The 17,658-nt window shown below is 44.0% G+C and overlaps 1 protein-coding gene across 4 annotated transcripts in view; it reads left to right on the top strand.

The window, feature by feature from the left end:
• Nucleotides 1–420: 420 nt before the first annotated feature.
• ARHGEF7 (Rho guanine nucleotide exchange factor 7) overlaps nucleotides 421–17,658 on the top strand; it is a 146,588-nt gene continuing 129,350 nt past the window's right edge. Inside the window, exons 1-2 of one of the 4 annotated variants that reach the window (XM_017868234.1) lie at nucleotides 421–517; nucleotides 701–787. The gene's annotated coding sequence lies outside the window, so the exon portion shown is untranslated. Of the gene's footprint in view, nucleotides 788–17,658 lie in introns of all 4 variants that reach the window. The other 3 variants (XM_017868236.1, XM_017868235.1, XM_017868241.1) reach the window with 3 other exon arrangements.

Raw genomic sequence — 17,658 nt, forward strand, 5'->3', positions numbered from 1 at the left:
GTTCTCTCTCAACAATCAGGGGTTACTCAAGCCGCCCAAGCTCTCTGGGGCCCCTCTGGGCCGGGCTGCGTCCACTTGGGAGAGGCCGAGGACCGGGCGCCAAGAGGCTGTGGTATCTGCGCTTGGGGCCCAACGGGTGCGCTGTGTCTGCGGGGCCAGGCCAAGGACCTGGAGCAGGGAGAAGGCCGCACGCGGGGCCAGGCCTCGTCGGCTGCGTCCGCGGGGCTGGGGCCGAGGCCGAAGACTGGACAGGAGGAGGCGGCGGTGGCCACGTGTGGGGCCAACCAGTGGGCTCCGCCTACCGGACCGAGGCCCAGCACTGGGCCGGAGGAGGTGGCAGCTCGCTGGGTAAGCAGGGTGGGCTGCGTTCGCTGGGGCGAAGACCCGGCGCCAGCCGGAAAACGTTCCTCGCGGGCCGGCGGGGGCGCGGTCTGAGGACGTCACTTCCGGCGCCGGGCCTCACTTCCCGGTGCGGGAAAGGGCAGAGATTGGTGCAGCCCCGGAGGAAGAAAAAAGGGTGAGGAGAAGCGGCGGCTGAGCGGGTTGGCATCTGTGGCTGCGGGCTCGCTCCAGGCCGTCGGGGGCCGCTCGCCAGCGTCGCCCGCCGTGTTGGGAGCGCAGGTCGTGGGCGTCGCTTGGCCTTGTCTCTGGTCTCCCCACTGCCGGCCACGGCGCTCAGCGCTTGTGCTCTGTATTGCAGGTCTACCCGGAGCCCCGGAGCGAGAGCGAGTGCCTGAGCAACATCCGCGAGTTCCTGCGCGGCTGCGGGGCTTCCCTGCGCCTGGAGGTGAGCGCGGGCGGCCACGGGCCGAGGGAGGGGCCGGGAAGACGGGGTTGGGCCTGGGGTGGGCGCTTCGCTCCAGCCGGACCTCCCGCCTCCTCCACGCCCGGGTCCGACCCTCACCGGCCGCTCGGGGGTCCGGGATGTGTGGAGCGGGGCGTTGCGGGTTTGGGTAACGGCCGGGAGGAGGCGGCGCGCGGGCCACCCCAGGGCAGGGTGGAGTCTGCGTGTGGAACCCCAGACATTGCCCTCGCTCCGGTGAGGAAGAGTGGTTCTGGTCGCTGATGGTGCGGGTGACACACATTTTCAACAACCGTTTATCAGGGGTGTGAGCCGATTTCTTGGCACCTGCCTCAGCCTGAACTCTGCTTTTGGAGATTGTCGTCGAAGGGCTCGCATCTAGGTCTGGGTCAGGCCTTAGAATCCTCAGCAGGTGATCAGGCAAAGTCGTGCAGAAATAAAATGGGCCAGCCCTCCGCCTGCTTCTCCCAGCCGCACTCCTTTCTCTGCTTTTTCTATCTGAGACCAGAAATTCGGTGGTTTTTCCGTACCCTCACCACTTAATGTTTAGGTTAGAGAATTCACGTTAACTGGTATCTGAGGTTTATAAAACATGCTTTCGGGGAACATACTGGGCGGGGTCTCGATTCCCTGTTGTAAAATGTTGTGTCACTTTACCAAACATTGTCTTTCCAGTCTTGCAGTGGCAGTTTCTGGGAATTTAACTCTTTCATTTTATTTTACTATTGCGATTCTTCCTACACTTGGGGTAGCGCTTTAAATACAGAAATCTAGCTGTGCTTTTCTTGGGATCTGCTCAAGCGGTTGCAGTCAGTCCTGTACTTAAGTCCTGCCTTTTATTTTTATGTTGCCACTTTGTCACTCTTAACCTTAGTTTTCTTATCTGTCAACTGAGATGGGCAATATCAAGCTCCCAGATAAGAGTACAGTCGGCCCTCTGTGTCCAAGGTTACCCACCCGTGTATTCAGCCAACCTTGGAAATATTGGAGGAGGGGGAAACCAATTAAAAAAAAAACTATAAAACAACACAGTATAGTGATTATTTACATATCATTTGTAATGTACTAGGTAGTGTACGTAACCTAGGGATGATTTAATGTTTACGGGACTATGCCATTTTATATAAAAGACTTGAGCATCTGAAGGTTTTGGTGTCCGTGGGGATCCTGGAACCCATTCCCTGCTGATAAAAAGGGACAACTGTATATGAAAGCATCTTTGTAGAACCTGTTGCATAGGATAACCCAATAGAGATTTCCCTTCCCGAAGGATGGTCTTTTGCTATAGGTTTCTCGGAAAACCTAGAAGTCATCAAATCTGTGAGGGCAGGTTACATGGAAAGTTTAATTGAATTAGACATATAGGGAATTCGTAGATTAAAGTGTTACTGGCGTTGTTTATGATTGTAAACGCAAAGACATTTATTGTTGGTAGTATTTCATGTTGGCAAGGAAATTATTACACGTAAGTGAAAGTGCTAGAGGAGATTCCAAGAAACTTAGGGCTCTTTCAAAGGGAGAAAAGACAGTGTTTCAGTAGTCTTTCCCTGATACCCTTCGTCATATCAGCTTTGTCATTTTGTAATCCAGCTGCCTTATTGGCTGTGATAATATGCCTTGGTAGTGGCAAGTTTTACTTTTTCTTGACCTTTGTGTGGGATTTTATCATATTACCCTCTTGAAACTACTGAGTTTTATTTATGTTTAACATACTTTTGAAACTAAATTTGCACATTAAGATTATCTGACTTTGGTGTAAGACTTTTTAAGAAAGTTTTGTTTTAAAGTAAATTGAGGCTGGGTGCAGTGGCTCACGCTTGTAATCCCAGCACTTTGGGAGGCTGAGGTGGGTGGATCACATGAAGTTGGGAGTTCGAGACCAGCCTGGCTAACATGGCAAAACCCCATCTCTACTTAAAAAATAAACACAAAACCCAAAACCAAAAATTAGCCGGGCGTGGTGGTGTGCACCTGTAGTTCCAGTTACTCGGGAGGCTGAGACGGGAGAATCCCTTGAACCCCAGAGGCAGAGATTGCAGTGAACCGAGATTGCCACTGCACTCCAGCCTGGGTGACAGAGCAAGACTCCATCTCAAACAAAAAAAAGAGTAAATTGAATGTTAAAACTTACTATTTTAGTTTTCCAAAGGTTGCTGCTGACGTTTCGTATGGTAACTATTGTTTTTATAATTAAGAGTTTATTTGAAGGTTCTCTGGAAGAGAGATTTCACTAACATCCCAAGCATCTAGAATAGTGCTTGGCACATAATAGGCTTTCAATAAATATTTGTTACTCATAGAATGAGCTTGAAGTTGTAGTTGATAGCAAGTGAGTTTCACATTAAAGTAAAAAATTAGTTTTGACTTATTTTGTCCTATTTTTAAAGAGTAGATATCTCTTCCAGTAAATTTAAACAAGAGACAAATGTTACCTTTTTTCAAGCTTAATGTGAGTCACACTTGTAATTACCTAGGAGATAATAAAAATGAAAATATGAAAACAGCACATGAAAAACCTGATGAATTGTTCAGTCACTGTGTGTTTTGGGAAGTTTCCCTGAGAAGTCATTCTGTATGGTATGCATCCAGCTCCGGCTATCAGCCTTGTAAGCTGATGTGAAGGGACGGGGCTGGGCCCTGAAGGACTTGGTCATCTGCCCTGCAGGCCACAGTGCAGCAATTTCCCAGTGTGTAAGAATTGCTTAGAGAGTGAGGAGGGAAGGGCCTTGCACTTGTGAAATATCTTGTAGGATTTACACATTTCATTTTCACAAAATTCTGAGAGGTGGGAAATTGATAAGAAACGTTTTGAAATTACAGACACAAAACTTAAAACTGATAGCTTAAATTCTGGATTAGCTTTTGTTTTATAGTTGTAAATGTCAAGGTGCTTTTCTTCCAGGGGTTAGTTTAGACTGAATTGTGTTTCTAACAGATTGTTTTTGGTGTATATATTCTTATTTACTGTCAGTTTAAGCTCTGCTAAGATTCGTTAAAGGGAAAGAGGAAGTAAATTTGGTTAATATGTCAGCTATTTTGGTGCGTAGCCTCCTTAATTACCTGTAGAAAATCAGATATTACCCCCCAATTGTTCTGATTGTGAAAATATTTTTATAAATTTGTTTTAAAGGAATATTGTGTGAGTTGCATTTATTGGTAAACTTTGAGAAGCACTAGGTTTTAAGTTGGAAAACTCTGAAATTTGGAAAATTAAAAAAATGTAATTAGTGTTGGAAAGCAGTGCAACTTGGATGACTTCATTTTCTTATAACGTTTTTACTTGGCATTCTTAAATTTTTTTTTTTTTCCCAGTTAGGGCAAAAATCCCTAGGTACACAATTTCTCTATTTGTATCTCAAAAACAACCAAAATAATTATTAATAAGAAAGATGATGATGTTGGCTGGGCACAGTGGCTCACGCCTGTAATCCTAGCGCTTTGGGAGGCTGAGGTGGGTGGATCACCTTAGGTCAGGAGTTCGAGACCAACCTGGCCAACATGGTGAAACCCTATCTCTACTAATCACACCACTGCCCTCCAGCCTGGACAGCACAGCAAAACTCCATCTCAAAAAAAAAGAATGATGATGATTATGTTTGTAGAATTTCACTTGGGGATAAGTAACTTACTGCGGCAAACCAAGCAAGGGATAGGACATTTCTTTGCATTTTTTTAGGTAAATAGCTACAGAGAAATTCAGAGTGATTTGTTTCCAGTTTTTTGCTGCATTACTGTGGAATTCTGATTCAAGTGTTGTAGCTGCTGTAGGGTGTGTGTGTGTGCATGTGTGTGTGTGCATGCTTGTTTGTTCACTCAAAAGATCACAGTGAATTAGCTTCCAAGATGTTCCCACCCTATACAACCTTGTCTGATTAGGCATCTGACAACTAGGGAAGCAGGTGAAATTTAACTGGCAAAAGCAGTTTTTATGTTCATAGGAGAAAGCTGTGTTTGGTTAAAGCCATCACTCCTGTAACATGTGCTGTGTTTGGTTAAAGCCATCACACCTGTAACATGTTTACCAGCTTTTTATTTCAAGAGCTGAAAGTTAAGAATATAAGATTCCATTTGTTTAAATGGTACATCATTAAGCTCACATTAATAATGTGGTTTCAGGAATATTAGCAACAAAATAATTATAATAAAGCTATGGATTTTAACTTAGTTCCGTTTGAAAGAAAGATGTCTACTGTTCTCGATATTTAGTTATATTCATACATAATAGAAAAAGGGTAATCTTGATGGATAGCTTGATATTAATGAGGCTTCTTCTGCTTAAGAATTGACTGTGGACTCACATACAGTGTTACCATCACTACTTGAGAGGAAAACAAAACATTTCAGATGAAACTGGGTGAGCCTGTTCTCATAGTTGCCAAGAGGGAATAAAGCCAATTTTTCAAGTGTAAGCAAACCACAGCTCTTTCTTCTCATAGACCATTTCTGGAATAGTTATGTTTGATATGATAAGGATGGTAACCCTAATATATTAATAATTGATCTTTCCAGCTCCTTGGCACAGCAACTAATACTGAAATTATCTGCAGGTTTCACAGTTGCTGTTCATTATTTAACTGTTTTTTCTGGAACAGTGGAAAGCATCCAAAGGCCCAGGTGGTTCAGAACAGAAATCTGCTCTTTTCTCATCCTCACCCTTGGAAATTTGTGGTTGGTTTTTTGGTCTCTCAGATAAACAGAGCATGAAATGTAGACCAGCTAGTCACATAAAGCTTGCCTCATCTCCAGTTTCTTTTCTTTAATTCTTATATTTTGTTTTTAAATTGACAAATAGTTGCATGTATTTATGGAGTAACGACATTATGTTATGGCATATGAGTGCATGGTGGAGTGATTAGGTCAGGGGAATGGACATACCCGTGCATGTCCTCACATACGTCTTTTTTCTTTGTGGTAAGAACATTTAAAATCTCATCTTTTAGCAATTTTGAAATGTGCTTTATTGTGAACTGTAGTCTCCTGCTGTACAATAGATTACTAAAATTTATTCCTCCTGTCCAACTGAAATTTTGTACCCTTTGACTAACATCTCCCCTTTCCCTGTCTAGCTCCTGTTCCCTCCTTCCCAGCCTCTTCAGCATCTGGTAACCACTATTCTCTTCTCTGCTTCTGTGAGTTCAGCTTTTTTACACTTTGCATATAGGTGAGATCGTGCAGTATTTGTCTTTTTGTGCCCTGCTTTCTCTTAGCATAATGTTCTCCAGTTTCATTCATTGTTGTTGCAAATAACAGGGTTTCCTTTCTTTTAAAAGTCTGACTAATATTCTATTGTGTATATATCCCACATTTTCTTTATTCTCTCATCTTTCAGTGGACACTTAGATTGATTTTGTATCTTGGCTGTTGTAAATAGTGCTGCCATGAAAATGGGAGTGCAGACATCTCTTCAACATACTGATTTTAGTTTCTTTGGCTATATACCCAGTAGTGGGATTGCTGGATAATATGATAATTCTGTTTTTAGATTTTTGAGGAACCTGCATACTGTTTCCCAGAATGACTTTGCGAATTTACATTTCCACCAACAATGTACGAGGCTTATCTTTTCTCCACATCCTTGCCAATGCCTGTCACCTTTCATCTTTTTGATAATAGCCATTCTACAGGTGTGAGATGCTCTCATGATTTTGATGTGCATTTTTCTGATGATTGGTGATGTTGAACATTTTCTAATCTGTTGGCCATTTGTATGTCTTTTGAGAAATGTCTGTTCGGGTCCTTTGCTCATCATTTTTAATCAGGTTATTTTTGTTTCTTACTGAGTTTTTAAATATATTTTGGATATTAGCTTCGTATCAGATGTATGGTTTGCAAATACTTTCTTTCCATTCTGTGAGTTGTCTCTTAATTCTGTTGTTTCCTTTGCTGTGCATAAGCTTTTCAGTTTGATGAAATCCCATTTGTCTTATTTTTGCCTTTGTTTTCTGTGCTTTTGGGATCATATCCAGGAAATCACTGTCCAGACCAATGTCATGGAGCTTTCTGTGGTGTTTATTTCTAGTAGTTTCATAGTTTCAGGTCTTACATTTAAGTCTTTAGCCCATTTTGAGTTCATTTTTGTATGTGTTGTGGGACAAGATGCCAATTTAATTTTTCTGCATGTGAATGCCCAGTTTTCCCAGCACCATATGTTGAAACTGTCCTTTCCCGATTGGGTGTTCTTGGCACCTTTGTCAAAGATCTGTTGACTGTATTATGTGAGTTTAATTCTCAGCTCTCTATTCTGTTCTGTTGGTCTGTGGGTCTGCTTTTATGCTAGTGCCATGCTGTTTTGGCTACTGTAGCTTGGTAATACATTTTGAAATCAGGTAGTGTGATGCCTCCAGCTTTGTTCTTTTTACTCAAGAGTGCTTTAGCTATTTGGGTTTTGTGTGTGTGTGTGTGTGTGTGTGTGTGTGTGTGTGATTCCATGTGAATTTCAGGATTGTTTTTCTGTATCTGTGAAGAATACCACTGGAATTTTGGTAGACATTGCATTGAATCTGTGGATCACTTTGGGCAATATGGATGTTTGAACAATACAGGTTGAGCATGCTGATACGGTTTGGCTGTGTCCCCACCCAAATCTCATCTTGAATTGTAATCCCCATAATCCCCACATGTCTAGGGAGAGACCTAGGAGATTATGGGGATTACAATTCAAGATGAGATTTGGAGTTAGAGATCAGCCTGGGCTACATGGCAAAACCTTGTCTCTACCAAAAAAAAAAAAAAAAAAAAAAAAAAAGTCTATTGGACAGTGCTGGATCCAGTAGAATCCCAGGAGATTGGATCATGGGGGTGATTTCCCCCATGCTGTTCTCATGATAACGAGGGAGTTCTCAGGAGATCTGATGGTTTTATAAGGGGCTCCTTCTCCTTCATTCCTCACTCTTCTCTCCCCTGCTGCCCTGTGAAGAGGGGCCTTTCGCCATGATTGTAGGTTTTCTGTGGCCTCCCCAGCCATGTGGAACTGTGAGTTATTTAAATCTCTTTTCTTTATAAATTACCCAGTCTTGGGTATGTCTTTATAAAAGTGTGAATATGGACTAATAGACATGCCAAACCTGAGTATCCAGAATACTCCAAAATCTGCAACTCTTTGAGTACCAACGTGACACTCAAAGGAAATGCTCATTGGAATGTTTTGGGTTTTCGGGATTTGGGATGCACAATTGGTAAGTATAATGAAAATATCCCCAAATCTGAAGTACAAAACACTTCTGATCCCAACTTATGTCACTTCTGAGCGTGTTTACACGATGCTGAGTAGCACAGAGCATGCTTGTGGCATGGGTGCTGAATGGTCAGCTCGGCACACTCACAGCTGGTAATTGCGACTTTGATCTTCAGTGATTTCTCCTTTTTTGACTCAGGGTTATTGCTTGCTCCTGGTAGCTGCCCACGATTATCAAGTGTTTGCTTTGGTGGGGGACGGTATGGAGGGAGGGAATGTAGTGCCTGACCCGAACTCCTTTCCTGGTTGCTGTCCTGCATTGCCACTCGCAGTTGTGCCATCAGGAAAGTGGGTATCACATGTGCTTGCCCTTTGTGTCGGTGGTGAGGATTACATGAATTCATGCAAAACTCTTAGAACAGTGTCTTGTAAGTTGGAGGTGCCACAGAGACATTAGCTGTTATTATCATTTGCATTATTATTCTTTTGTGTAGTTGGAGCCACATGGTATATCTTAAATCTTTACCCAGGGTTTCATATTAATTTTATAAACTTGAGTAAATAGAGCTATGTAAGAAGAAAATGAAAAGTTGTGTAATGCTACCATCTAGAGACACCAGTGTTAAAATTAGTATTTCTTTTTTGGTCATTTTTTTTTTTAACCGTTGCAAATATGTAAATATATTTTTAAAATATCCATGCCATCATAGTAATGTTTTATAACATGCTTTAATTTGATCCAGTGTGAGTCTTTTCCCATGTTAAATAATTATTTTACTAATGATTTTAATGGCTGCCTCTTAGTTCCTGGTAATAATCCCCATTTTTGGATACAGAAGTGGATTCTGAGTTTTCATGGTTGTGAAGAGTGAAACTGTGCAATGGACGTTTCTGTACCACACCCTTAATCCTTGATTTTCTTTGTAGGACAAATGCCCTGATAGAGCATTGCAAGGCCAAAGGTAGGGACTTTCAAAGGCTTTGGACACCTGCTACTGTACAGCCTCCAGAGAACTTTTGCCAGTAGCAGTACATGAGAGTACTCCTTCCTGTCCTGTGGATGTCATGTGGACAACCGTCTTGTATCTATTATATATTTTCTTTCCCTTAGGAAGATGGAAAACCTGTTATGAATAAACATTTTGGCTTTTCTATCTTATATCTTGCTCAGTGCTTTACATTCTGCGGATATTGCAAACTAAAATAAATGTAAGACACTCAACATTTCCTACATCGGACTTTTGAAAGAGGATGTGAAAGAAAAGCTGCTAGAATGGAAAATAAAAGTTGAAAACCCCAGAAATTTGCAGTGTTATCAGCTGTCGCACAAGTAACCTGGCGTGGCACTGGGTGGGACATTCTTGGGCCACTCTGCACACTGGCTGTAAATGCATCTTGAGACTGTCTGCAAAGGTGAGAGGGCAGGTTTTCATTTTCTTACTTTACAGTCGAGAGACTTCAAAAGGAGTTCAGGTGGGCAGTCCAGCATCGTAAGGAGCTGGGATAATTTAGTGAGTGAGAGGTTTGGGGAAAGAAATTACCTTACCTATTTCTAAAACACTCATTTTCCCTGTGTATTTCTAAAGAACAAATTATTTTATTATGCTGCTTTGCCTAATGCTCAGTTCTTTTTTAGATTTTTTTAGCCAAGATTGTGATCAGGCTTTCACCCACAGGAATAGTTAAAAATATTAATACTTTTGAAAGAATTAAAACATGGGAACCACTTGCTGAAACTCAAAACTTGTTGATGCAGGCTGAATAATTAATTGCAGTAAAAACAGAAGTAAGTCTATAGTCTGTTTGGGATAGGATGCCCAGCAAAGGGTTGTTTTTGTTTTATTCTGGATTCAGACAGATGAGGAGGTAAACTGTTTACCGAAACTTGGCTTTGAAGGTTTATGAAGCACCAAAGATAGGTTTGAGGCATTCTTTTTAGCTGGGCACCCTTCTGTACTGTTGATGCCAAGCGTAAAACGGTGGGTCACAACATAGTGTTTGTTGACTGATTTATTAAATAAGCTGTTGAAGCTTATTCCTATGTAGAACTTTAGTTAAGGAAGTTAAGTAAGAAAAGGATTGTTTGGGAAAAGAAATGAGTAACTATTCCCTGAACATTTTGTAGGTAGTTTAAAGAAAGACAATTTCCATTCAGATACTGTAATTGTGTTTTAATTTTACCTGGCAAGAAGTATCAGAGATGGCCCTCTGTCTTGTACCTTAGTGCCTGGCTATACTGTCTTGCTGGGTGAGCACGAAGTGTTCCTGCGTATCTAGGCTGCTTTTCTAATGTAGACAACTAGACTTCCCCCTTCATTTTAGATCTTTGGAATGTCCTAATTGTCTAGATCAGCACTGCAGTAGAAATATATTGGGAACCACAGATGTGATTTTAAATTTTTTAGTAACTACTTTTAAAAAGTGAAACAGTTATTTCTCATTTTAAATTTTATTTATTTATTTTTGAGACAGGGTCTCACTCTGTTACCCAGGCTGGAGTATAGTGGCGTCTTCATGGCTCACTGCAGCCACCACCTCCCAAGTACCTTAGACTGCAGGCATGTGCCACCTTGCCCAGCTAATTTTTGTATTTCTTTTGTAGAGATGAGGTTTTGCCGTGTTGCCCAGGCTGATCTCTAACTCCTGGACTCAAGCAGTCTTCCCACCGCAGCCTCCCAGAGTGCTGGGATTATAGGCATGAGCCGCTGTGCCTGGCCTAAAGTTAATTTTAATAATGCATTGTATTTAACCTGGTGTATCCATACAATTATTTCAACCTGTAATTGATATATACATATTATATATCATTATTTTAAGTATTTTGTATCAGGTGTTTTAGTTTTTTCACATTAAGTCTATAAAATCTTGTTGGAATTTGTTACGGCCACAGCACATCTCGGTTTGCATTAGCCACGTTTCAGTTGCACAGCGCTCCGTCTGTGAGTGGCTCCCGTTTTGCATGTTGCATTTATTTAAGAGCCTGGAGGAATACAGTGATCTTTGAAATGAAATGGGACCAAAGTTTGTTGAGAACAAAATGTGTGTCTAGGCATTTTACTTGGACTGTTTTGTTTAAACCTCACAATGCCCTGCAGAGCAGATGGCGGTTCCCACTTAGCAGATGAGGGGCTGAGACTCGAAGTGATTCAGAATTCCCAGGTCCCAGCTCTGCCAGTGAAGAGATTCGGGATTTGAACTCAGATGCACCCACTCCACCGGCTGGGTTCTTCATACAAGCACGCTGCTGCATAGTGTGGCTAATGCAGGTGAGGTATTTAACAACATCAAGGCAATACTCTTAGGCTAACTCCTGGCAAGGCCCATGGGCAAGTTCTCAGGAGAACTTACCTGATGACAAGGCCTGCGACTAGTGTTGCCACACAGGGCCCTGTGCTTGGTTTCATGCTCTGCTGTTGCCGTCAGAAACTCTTAAGAATTTTTTGACGAGGAGCTTTGCATTTCCATTGTGTGCTGGACCCTGCAGTTGTATACTTGGTCCAGCCTGCTGGGATTGTTCTTAGAGGTCTGTGATCAATAACTGGAGTAAGCAGCATTTTCTGAGTGCTTATTATGGCTTAGGCCCCATTATGAAGTGTGTGTTAACCCAGTCTAAAAATAGCTGTCTTAAGTTGATATCATCATTTTCCTCACATGATTGTGTCCCTGACCCCAAGCGAGCAGAATTGGGATAAGAATAACCCTCAGCAATCCCTGCTATCCCTAACTTTGTTTCACTTTTTAAAAGTAGTTACTAAAAATTTTAAAATCACATCTGTGGTTCCCAATATATTTCTATTGCATAGTGCTGATCTAGACAATTAAGACATTCCAAAGATCTGAAATGAAGGGGGAAGTCTAGTTGTCTACACTAGAAAAGCAGCCTGGATACCCAGGAACACTTCGTGCACACGCAGCAAGAACAGTATAAGAATTGCTTAAAGTACTTCCTCCTGATAGGAAGTTAAGATAATTTGTCATCTCTCATGCATTAAAAATTGCCTCACCTTCCAAGGTGGCCACCATTTTACCTGTCGGTAAGAAGGACTCGTGGTAATATTGGCTGTGGGTTTTATTTTTCTAAAGGATCCTTTTGGGAAAGCCACCCTCTCCAGTGTTGGGATGATAAAAGGATGGGAAGTCGAAGTCAGCTTGAACTTACCCATCAGAGAACACGTTGGGGTTGAGTGGAGGGGAAGAGTCTCTTTGAGGAATTGGAGAGAACTTTCCACTCACATTACGTCTAACTAGCCAGAGGATGGGCATTGGGACAGTATGCTTGTAAGGTTCCTTCAGAGCCTGGCTTGTGTGAGTCAGTGATGCTGCTGCTCTCTAGCGAGCTACCAGTTTAATAATAGGACTTAGCTCCAGATTCCGTTCTCCCTTTTTGGCCCTTGACATGGGACACAGATCCCTTAGTAGGTGTTCATGCCTGGCCCATGTGGGCAGCTGGGTAAGTGTTTCCAGTGCGGCTGGTCAGTCGGTCTCACCCAAGAGTCGCGTCACTCATATCTCAGCTAGTTGTTCAGCAAGTACCGGCAGCACTTAACACATGCAGTAAATTAACGAGGCTGTTTTGCCACCATAAAAATGCAGTTGAGTTTTGCCTAACGTGAAAATACTAAGTTTCTGTGTACTCTCTGCTAGCCACAACCAGAAGGTTGTGGAGGAACCTTCTTGGAGGAACAAGCCTTCTGGTTTATCTGCATCTATCCCCTTCCCCTTGATAAAGCAACTGTGAATTTGGTCTTAATTAGCTGTAGTCTGTTGAACCAACTCAGCGTAGCCAGGGTAGAGGCGGAAAGAAGTGTCTTGCACAGTGGTGCAGCTGAGGGCTTCGTGTTCCTGAGTTGTTGGCACGAGAGGGATTCAGTGGTCAGCTCTGCGTAGTCTCTCATTTTCTAGCAAATAGAATCCAGAGTGGATGGCCTCATATGTGTAAATTCTCATGAGACTCAAATGGAAATTAGTTGTCCCTGAGGTTCTTCATGCTTGGCTGATTGAACTAGATGGTTTGAGAGGGATATTTTATAGAGTAAAGGGTGAGATTAGGGCTAGGGAGAACAATGGTGGTAGAGTGGCCTTAAAGACCAGCCTCCAGGAAAGCCTCTGGCAGTTGCAGTCCCCACTCCCTGCCATCTGTCACATCTGGTTCATCTTCCTTTTAGTAACCCCAGAATCTTCGCTTTTCTCTTTATCCACCACCATTAGCCCAGGCTGTCCACATGCCTCACCTGGATCACTGCAGCAGGCCCTGGCCAGTCTATCCTTGCCTTTCTCCAGACAGTTTTTTCTGAAATGCAAGGCTGATTTTGGTCATTTTCCTCCTGACTCTGATTTTACCTAATGTCTTAGAATAAAACCCATGACCCTTGGAAGAGGTGGGGAATAATGGGAAGTGAGACCAGGGAGTCGCAGGGAGTGAGATCAGGTGGTCCTGCAGGTCCTGTCTTTTCCTCCGAGTGATATGGAGCCTCTGGGGGTGTTTGGGCCAAGGCGGGAAGGGATGTGATGTGAGTTTTAACAGGATCATTTTGGCTGCTGTTTTGAGTATAGACTGCAAGACTGAAGGGCAAAAGCACGGAAACCAAAGAGGACAGGATGGCAGCAATCCAGGTGACCTTCCAGGTGATGGTGACTCGAACCACAGTCCTGTCAGCATAGGTAGCAGGAGAGATTGAATTCTAGTTTTATCAGGAAGGTGGAGATGAGATGATTTATGGATGGACCAGATGGGGTATGCGGGAGAGGAATAAAGGAGGACCAAGGGTTTGGCCTGAGCCGTTAGAAGAAGTTGCCTTTGGGATGGGGAAGCCTGGCAGGGCCAGATGTGGGCACTCAGCTTCAGACATGCTCCGTTAGGATATCTGTGAGATGCCTCAGTGAAGATCAGGTCTGGACTTCAGGGATGCGGCCTGGGCTGGGAATATCAGCTTCAACTTCTGCACAAGCAGGTTCTGATTATGTAGAGTGATGTTCCTGTTAGTCTGTGTCATGTGGAAGAGTGTCTTAAACACATATTTGGGCAGGTGCTGCGGGGAGGAGGACGTCCATGCCTCAAAGAGAATGAAGGGATACCGGTGAAGGGCTGGGGGAGGAAGTGAGGAGGTGTTTGTCCCGGATCATCCGAGGCCCACTAGACGTGCGTACTGCTGTTGCTCATTTCCTGGCCAAGCTGTAGCCGCCTGAGTAAACAGTAGGTTTGTTCTTGGGTCAGGTGTATCCACAGCAGTCATTCAGTGCCAGGGTACTTAGCTCCTCTTTATCATCAGAAAATCACAGAGAAGCACCGTGCGAAAATAGGTTTGTGGTCACGTAGCGTAAAAGTTGGCATAGATATGATCTCTGGGCTATTTATATGTGAGCTTAGAAGAAGCCGAGGACACGTTGTCATCAAGTTGTATTTTATATTTCTTTTATCCAATAAGACTTGCACATAGCTTAAAAGATAAATGATACTTAGAGCCTCAAAAGGAAACACAGTCCTCCTGCACCCTCCTTATCCCAGAAACACACTCTCAGCTGGTGGTGGTTCTTGGTCTTTGCTTCCTCCTTTCCATGGTGTATCCTGGCACTGTTGTTTCTTATCAGTTTTAGTTAATAACTGTCTAAGATGAGGGTGTAGCTCTGTTAATCTCCTTGTATCACTCCTGTCCCCCAGTTCAGGAGAGTCATTCTTTGCCCTGCATGTGTGACATGAGATCCCTTGGTGCAATGTCAGTTGTTTTAGCCAATGTATTTTCTTAGTTATAAATGACATGTGTGCATTCTGAGCAAACAGAGTGTTACAGGCACACGTAAAGGGAAATGTCCACTCCTCTCTCTCCCTCCGAAACACCCTAATCCTGCTTCCCGCAGGAGTCACTGTTGAACGCTGAGACACACACGGGCTCTTTTTCAGGAGTTGAGGCCGTACTAGGAATGCTCTTGCGCAGTTCGCCTCTTTCCGCTGAGAACGTAGGGCCTTTCCTGTGGGCATCACTGTGCTGTGCAGCACACCGGAGCGAGACAGCTACATGAGGCACTTTCCAGAGGACAGAATGCCAGAGCCACCCCTTCCTCACGGGACACTTGAACAGTAAAACCAAACCTTCTTGGTGTGACAGTGTGGAGTTCTGGTAGGAGAACAGGGTGACTGTCCAGCCTCGATCATGTTCCCTCCTTGGCAGAGTGATTTCCTTCTGCTCAGTTTGCGTCTTGAGGAGTTGGGCACCGGGAGCCTGAGGAGAGGGTCCTGGCTTAGCTAGGTTTTTCCTCTCTTGTCCAGGTCATAGGGAGACGGCCAGGGTAGCTGGTGGAAGGTGCTAGCCCTCGCCTGTGCCTGCTTCTCTGCCGCTCCCCTGCTTGGTCTCATCCACTCTGTCTCTGTGATGTGCGACAGCTGTATGAGGCCCCACTGGGCAGGGGTGTGGGTCCCCTCCGGGCCTGCCCAGCCACCCAGCAGCTGTTGCCATTCCAGGCTCAGAGTCCCCGCCTCCTGCAGATTTCGTCAAGCTCTTCATGCGGCCTTGAGGATAAACACGAGTGGAGAGTTGACACTTTTCCTTCCATGTCTTTATGTTCTCAGAATGTTCCGAGAACTTGGAACATTAACAGGAAAATACCAGGGTTTCCACATAGAGGTGGATAAAATAGGCAAGAATTGTTCAGGTTCAGTCTTGAAAGGTAATGATTGAAAAGGGATATCCTTATAGATTATACAATTTTGCAGGTTGTGAAAGGGTTTCAGTAAATTGTCCATTCTCACCCCCAGAACAAAATCACAGATTCTCAAAACCTGGGTTTAATTTTTTGAAGCTTGAGAGATGATTTTTGAAACTAAACAAAGGAAGTATTAAAGATGCAAAAATGACATACTTTTGTAGTCTTGATGTGTTAACTCCAAGAAAGTGATGCTGTGTTGAGAGAATAGGTTCCTTGATGACTAATTGCCAGTGAAGTGTTTATGGAAGCCAGGAGTATTAGATGACGTGAGGAGGGTAGGTGACATTGCTCCTACAATATGTTCTTTGGTGCCTGTGCCAGAGATGATGCAGACAGCAACTCGCTGTTCACAGTTTGAAGCAGACCTCATCATTTCTCTTTAAATCAGTAGTTCTGAACTTTTGGGTGTTTAGTAATTTGGGAAGTTGGTTTAGGTAACAGATAATGACAATAGTAGTGGTTAAGTTTGGGGATGCTTACTATGGCAAATCTGTTTAACATGTGCTAATTTATTAATCCTTACAAAAGTCACTTGGCCTTATTGGAAAGAGAGGAAAGTCATATGTTAGGAGAGAATTGCAGAGGTCATTACTGCCACTGTATTAGTCTGTTCTCACATGGCTGTAAATACCTGAGACTGGGTAATTTATAAAGAAGAGAGGTTTAATGGGCTCATGGTTCCACAGGCTGTACAGGAAGCATGATGTTGTCATCTGCCATGTTTCTGGAGAGGCCTCAGGAAACGTACGATTGTGGTGGAAGGCAAAGGGGAAGCAGGGCTCCTTTTAACTGGCTGGAGCAGGAGCAAGAGAGTGGGGTGGGGTGCCACACGTCTTGAAACAGCCAGATCTCGCCAGCACACACTCACCATCACGCGAACAGCACCAAGGGAAAATCTGACCCTCACGATCCAGTCACCTCCCACCAGGCCCCACCTCCAACATTGGGGATTGCACTTCAACATGAGATTTGGACGGGGACACAGAACCAAGCCATATCAGCCACAGAGGCTTCTTCCTGGTCATTGCATGGGTAACCAGTATGGTGCTGAAGCTACGGGGACCTTGTTAGTGAGACATGATTGGAAGATTTTTTGGTGGAAATATATTTTTAACTTTGGAGTCATTAATTTTACTCTTTAAGATACTATTTATGCTGTTAAATTGATGAACATTTAATGATCACCTCTGTTTGCTAGACACCGTTCTAGTAGCTGGAGGTGGCTTGATGAGTGAGGGAGGAGGGGCCCTGCATCTTAGGGAGTGTAATTCTAGTTGGGGAAACACTTAAGCAAAGGAATGAGTGTGTGAACAAATAAAACTGTCATGAGCATCAACTGCAGAATATCGGGGGCTAAGGCGAGAGAGTGCGTGAGTGCTGATTTAGATTGGGTCGTCAGAGAAGGCCCCTCTGCGGAGGTGACGCTTTTAGGATTTGCTCTCACAGCCAACGTGATAAAAGCTAGTCACTCCTCCTCCTCCTCCTCTTCTTCTAAGCTAGCCACTCCTCCTCCTCCTCCTCTTCTTCTTCCTCCTCCTCCTCCTTCCTCCTCCTCCTTTTCCTCCTCCTCCTCCTTCCTCCTCCCTCCTCCTTCTCCTCCTCCTCCTCCGCCGCCACCACCACCACCACCACCAGAGTCTCACTCTGTTCTCCCTGCTGGAGTGCAGTGGTATGATCTCAGCCCACTGTAACATCTGCCTCCTGGGTTCAAGCAGTTCTTATGCCTCAACCTCTCGAGTAGCTGGGATTACAGGCATATGCCACCATGCCTGGCTAATTTTTGTATTTTTAGTAGAGACCAGGTCTTGCCATGTTGGCCAGGCTGGTCTTGAACTCCTGGCCTTGAGTGATCCACCTGCCTCCCACCAGTGCTGGGATTACAGGCATGAGCCATCGTGCCTGGCACAGTTAATCTTCTGAGGAAGACCAAACATGGATGTCAGAATTGCTCTTCTGTTGACCATTTTCTTCCTTCTCACTG

The sequence above is a fragment of the Rhinopithecus bieti genome, unplaced genomic scaffold (assembly GCF_001698545.2).
Source record: "Rhinopithecus bieti isolate Rb0 unplaced genomic scaffold, ASM169854v2 scaffold_3734, whole genome shotgun sequence".
NCBI lineage: Eukaryota > Metazoa > Chordata > Mammalia > Primates > Cercopithecidae > Rhinopithecus > Rhinopithecus bieti.